The sequence below is a fragment of the Nyctereutes procyonoides genome, unplaced genomic scaffold (assembly GCF_905146905.1).
Source record: "Nyctereutes procyonoides isolate TBG_1078 unplaced genomic scaffold, NYPRO_anot_genome, whole genome shotgun sequence".
NCBI classification, from domain to species: domain Eukaryota; kingdom Metazoa; phylum Chordata; class Mammalia; order Carnivora; family Canidae; genus Nyctereutes; species Nyctereutes procyonoides.
Window position 1 is genome coordinate 5,371,926 of NW_026575156.1, and position 6,366 is coordinate 5,378,291.

Genomic DNA, 6,366 nt, shown 5'->3' on the forward strand with positions numbered 1-6,366 from the left:
TAACCACCATGATAAAATGAGTATTGCAATAAAGTAAGTCAAATTAATGTTCTAGTTTCCCAGTTATGTTTATAATATAATGTAGTATATTAAGTATGCAATGGTATTATGTCTAAAACAATAATGCTCATGCTTTTAATTTAAAAACATTTCATTCCAGGGATCCCTGGGTGGCACAGCAGTTTAGCGCCTGCCTTTGGCCCAGGGCGCGATCTTGGAGACCCGGGATCGAATCCCACGTCAGGCTCCTGGTGCATGGAGCCTGCTTCTCCCTCTGCCTGTGTCTCTGCTTCTCTCTCTTTGTGTGTGTGTGACTATCATAAATAAATTTAAAAAATAATAATAAAAAAATAAAAAAAACAAAAACAGTTCATTCCAAAAAAAATAAAAATTAAAAAAAAAATAAAAACACTTTATTCCTAAAAAAAAAAAAAAAAAAAAAAAATACTAGCTATCATGGCTTCCAGTGAGTCATAATCTCTTTGCAGGTGGAGAGTCTTGCCTCTGTGTTGATGGCTGCTGACCAGAGGGGTGGTGCTGAAGGTTGAGTGGCTGTGACAATATCTTAAAATAAGATAACCATGAAGTTTTTGGCATCAATTGATTCTTCCTTTCATGAACAACATCCCCATATCATGCAATGGTGCTTGATGACATTTTATCCACAGAACTTCTTTCAAAATCAGTCCTCTCAAACCCTGCCACTGGTTTATCAACTAAGTTGATGTAACATTTTAAGTCTTTGCTGTCATTCTGACAATCTTCAGAGCATCTTCACCAGGAGTAGATTCCATCTCAAGAAACTACTTTCTTTGTGTATCCATAAAAAGCAGCTCCTCATCTGTTCAAGATTAATTATGAGGTTGCAATAACCCAGTCCCATCTTCAGGGTCCACTTCTAATTCTATTCCTCCTGCCATTTTCACCACATTTGTAGCTACTGTCTCCACTGACGTCTTGAACCCCTCAAAGTCATCCATAATAGTTGAAATCGACTTCTTCCAAACTCCTGTTTATGTTAATATTTGGAACTCATTCCATGAATCAGAAAGATTCCTAATGGCATCTAGAATGGCAAATTCTTTCCAGAAACTTTTTTTTCTTTCCAGAAACTTTTTAAGTTACTTGGCCAGATCTATCAGTATAATATGCCATCTGTAGACTAATAAAATGTATTTCTCAAATAGAAAGACTTAAAAGTCAAAAGGACTCCTTCGCCCACAAGATGAAGATGGACAGTGTGTGTTAACAGGCATGAAGACAATATTCATCTCATTGCACATCTTCATCGGAGGTCTTGGGTGACAAGGTGCATATCATTGAGCACTAATATTTTGAAAAGAATATTTTTTTCAGAATAGCAGTTCTCAACAATGGCTTAAAATATTCAGTAACCCATGTTATAAACAGATGTGCTATCAGCCAGGCTTTGTTGTTCCATTTATAGAGCACAGATTTTGACAAATTACAAATTTTTTTAAAAGTTATACTTATTCACGATGCTACATTTATTGCATTCGCTTAGAAAAATGGAGAACTGTTTATGTACCCAATTTGCACATATAAAACTTTATACAAATTATGTGTAGCACATAAAGGCCTCTGGTACAGCTAAAAACCTGACACTACAATTTGGGTAATCCGGCTTTAGGGTCTCCAGTTTATCAAGTCTGTCCATAGAAAATAAAAACCGGTTATTATACTCAATCTTGCCATTCACACTTAAAAATTATTTTAAAATATAAAATTTTCAATTACTCTAAAAACTCAAAAAAGGTAAACTGGAAGGGGACATACATTCTGTTACCAATTTCAATTTAACAGTATGACAAATCCATACCTTATTTTGACTGGTCTTTAAAAAAAAATCACCTTAGTTTCGACATTATCTTTCTAAGTTGTGGCTGCTTCAAGAAGGTAATTTGTCAAATTATAGTTAGCAGAACTCATAAAGGCCCTAGGATTTTCATAATGACAAAAGAGCATCAGCTTCAATTTAAAGTCATCAGTTACATGAGCCCCTAGCAAGAGAGTCTTTTGAAGAAAGGCATTGACTTCTCTTCTCTAGCTATGAAAATTCTAGATGGCAGCTTCTGCCAATATAAACCTGTTTTGTCTACATTGAATATCTGTTGTTTAGTGTAACCACTTTCAGTAATCACTGTATCTCAACTAGATCTTCTGGACAATTCAGTGCAACTTTACATCAGCACTTGCTTCTTCTACCTTGTACTTTTATGTTATGGAGAGGGCTTCTCCCTTTCAACCTCATGAACCCACCTCGGCTAACTTCCAACTTTTCTTCTGCAGCCACCTCACCTCTTTCGGTCCTCACAGAATTGAAGAAAGTCAGGGTCTTGATCTGAATTAGGCTTTGGCTTAAAGGAATGTAGTGGGTGGTTTGATCTTCTATCTGGCTACTCAAATTTTCTCCATATCAGTAATAAGGCTGTTTTACTTTTGTATCATTCATGTGTTTACTGGAGTGGCAATTCAAATTTCTGTCAATAACCTTTCCTTTGCATTCACAGCTTAGCTAACCGTTTGGCACAAGGGGTCTACATTTTGGTTTATCTTGGCTATTGACTTGCCTTCCTCACCAAGCTCACTCATTTCTAGCTTTTGATTCAAAATTAGAGGTGTTCTATTCTTCCTTTCACTCAAATGCCTAGAGACTATTACAGGGATTGTTTGGCCTTATTTCAATATTGTTGTGTCTCAGAGAATAGGGACGCCTGAGGAAACGGCTAGAGATGGAGAAACAGCCAGTCAGCGTAGCAGTCAGAACACACATAACACTTAATAAGTTTGCCATATCACATTGGTGTAGTTCATGGAGCCCCCAAAACAATGACAATAGTAGCATCAAAGATCACCGATCATAGATCACCGTAACAAACACAATAGAAATTTGAAATACTGTGGGACTTACCAAAATGTGGCAGAGACAAGAAGTGAGCAAATACTATTAGAAAAATGGTGCCAATACATTTACTTGACACAGAGTTGCCACCAGGCTTCAATTTGCAAAATATGCCGTATCTGCAAAGCACAACAAAATGAAACACAATGAAGTGACATATGCCTGTAGGTATTTTAGAAATGAATTGATATCTCTGGCAATTCGCTAAAGGACAGAAGTTTCATTTTATATCAGTTGACAAAAATGTTTTCTTCAAACACTAGTATTGCTAAAATTAGCTATACAGAGAATATTCAATGCTTTAATGTCCAGAATAAAAAAATGAAGTACAAATTAAAAAAGAAACAAACACATTAGAAGAAAATGGCAAATTATACAATGAGAACTTTTAACACTGACTTCATAGTAAGGTAGAGGTTGCCTTATACACTTTATCATTATTGATTCATTTAATCCTCACAGCAATAATATGTTGTAAGTACTGTTATTATTCCCATTATTTGTAAGAGCTTTGGTACCTCATATGATTTTTTTTTTCTGTTTCACACTATGTCAACCAATGCTAACGTGGTCAGCTCTGCACTACAGGCTTTCATGAGGTTAACACTGACGTTACTCAACAATTCTCAGTTGAGGTCATTCGACCTTCCCACTGGTTGTCTGATGCTTAGGTATGACATTAAGTAAGGGAATACACTAGACACACATATGCAAACTTTGAATATAAGACCTTTACCAATGTGTAGATGGGGGGATGGGAGGCACAGGGTAAATTATTCCCTCATGTCAAGAACTGAAGGAAGCTAAGTGTTAGAATCATGAAGAAAAGTGGGTGTGGGGAATAAAATGAAGCTGGAGTTGAGAAGTCTGTGTATATAAGATTTTTGTAACACTGCAAAAAGTGTAGATCTTTAGTGTAAAAACAATGGGAAGCACAAAGATAATTTGAGATTCTTTTGAGACATTACCAGGTCCGTGTTTTACAAAAAAAGTGTAGAACCAACACAATGAGAAGAGGTAAGGAAGGAAGCATGAAAGACTGATTAAGGGAGAACATATATTAAGCTATTATTGTGCTATATAAGTAATTAGAATGATAATACAATGTTGAACTAGAGTCATAGCAGTAGAGGTGGAGGGAATTGGACAGATTTGGATGATGAGTTAAAGAAAAAATATAGCTAGGTGGGTAAGTAGACAGGTAGATGATGATAGATGATAGATAGATGATAGATAGATAGAGAGATGATAGATAGATAGATGATAGATAGATAGATAGATAGATAGATAGATAGGTAGATAGATGATAGATACTTTGCCTATTTGAACTTCTACAGCAACAACAATAAAAAAATAGACTGGATACCTTACAAACAACAGATATTTATTTCCCATAGTTCTGGAGGTTGGGACATTCAAGATCAAGGCCCTGGCAGATTCACTGCCTGGTAAGGACCCACCTTCTTCACAGGGGGCATCTCCTAGCTTTGTCCTTTATGGTGAAAGTAGCAAGGGAGCTCTCTGGTGTCCCTCTTAAAGGACACTAATGCTGTTCACTAGCGCTCTACCCTCATGATCTGATCATCAACCAAAGATCCCCACCTTCAAATTCCATCACATTGGGAATTATATTTTAATATGTGAATTTGTGGCAGACACATTCAGTCTGTGTATTACAAATATGTAAATTTGTAATACAACTATCATTTTTTAAATTTTATTTATTTAATTTTAGAAAGAGAGAGAGTACAAGCAGGAAGAGGAGTAGAAGAAAGGGAAAGAATCTAAAGCAGACTCCACACTGAGCACAGAGCCTGATGCAGGATTCCAGCTCATGACTCTGAGATCCTGACCTGAGTTGAAACCAAGTCCATTGCCTAACTGATTGAGCCACCAAGGTGCCCCACGTTTTTTAAAAAATTTTATCAATTTTTTTAATAAAGAACTTTCTTGTTTTTTTTTCTGCAAGTAGCAAATAAAATTAAAGTTTTTATAACATTTATTAGAATAGCAAAATGTGGTTCTCTAGAGAAAAATTAGCAAAAATTAAGGGAAAAAAACCACTATCTTATTTCTTATGCACACAGTTTCTCATGTTCAGAAACAAGTAAAATTATAGGAACAATTATAATGTTATGGACTAACATTCTTTGAAATATTACTTCATGACCGAACAACTGAAAAGCATTCACACCCTTTAGGGCAGTGTTAACCAAGCTCACTGAAATGCTATTTTTGAAAACAATGCAGCACTGAATGTAATTTTTTCTAAGGTATATTCTGTTGTGGTATGCCATTTTGTAATATTTTTGACTGATGTGATACTGACTCATTTCACAACTCTTCAAATTGCTTAGCAATTCTATTTAACAAGTAAATCCATACTAAAGATTTTGTAAACATTTGTCAGATACTTATCACACACTTTAAAGTTATTAATAAGCTTTCACATTAATACTTTAGAGGGACGTCCTATCCCTATTCACTGCAATAAGCTAGCAACCTCCCACTCAGAAATAAAAAAAAAAAAAAAGGAAAACTGGAGGTGGGGGAGGAGCAAAAATAATTGGCAAATATGACCACCATGGCCCTTTTTTAAGGTCAGTTTCCCAGGCATGAATGTATCTACTCTAAAAACTCTACTGAGAAATAAGAAGTACTGCACTAGTGTTATTTCTGATGGATAGGCATGAACTGGACAGATTGTTTACACTCAGGACATAGCTGTTGGTAAACATAAGCATGAGACATAACAGCATGAATTCTAGTATATTGCATCCATAAAGAGCAAAACTACTGCACAGAATTGTACATTCCAGACACATGCCCAAATACATATGCTCATTTAAAACATTCATCTCCAAATAAATGTGTTGGTTCATTGAAATTTGAAAATGAAATAAAATAGAAAATGAATCAATAACATTAGCTACCTGTGCCCCTTCCTCATACCCATAGCCATTGTCGTGCACATGTACATAAGCACCATGCTGGAGGTTGGTTGGTCTACAGGCCTCTTCCTAGTTCATAGTGGTTCTACCCTGTAACCTGCTGTAGACACCAGGGTGGCCATGGTGCATGAGGCCAAATCCAAAAAGTCTCCTTGCAGGTCACACCCTTCTCAGGTATCCATGATGAGTTCTCTATTTTTTTTTCTAATCTAAGAAAGAAATGTATGAATATGAAAACAATCCAAATACTTTTTATGATAGTCCATACCTCCTATAACAAGTAAGGCAGTATCTCAGAACATAAATCCCCTCCCTTTCTTTTCTTTCTTTTTTTTCCTAGAACACCACTTTCTTTTGATGTATGATATTCCTGGAAAGAAAAGTTCTAATAGAACATCTACATTCATCTCAATAGAGCATTTAGCTTCACTTTTAAGTTTTTGATGAGTGAAGTTCACATCTGTGGTGGAATTAGAAGGCACAGCAATGCTT

General features: G+C 35.8%; 1 pseudogene; it reads right to left on the bottom strand.

Annotated features, from left to right (window-relative positions):
* Window positions 1-471: 471 nt before the first annotated feature.
* LOC129502284 (tigger transposable element-derived protein 1-like) lies at window positions 472-5,885 on the bottom strand (annotated as a pseudogene).
* Window positions 5,886-6,366: the final 481 nt, after the last annotated feature.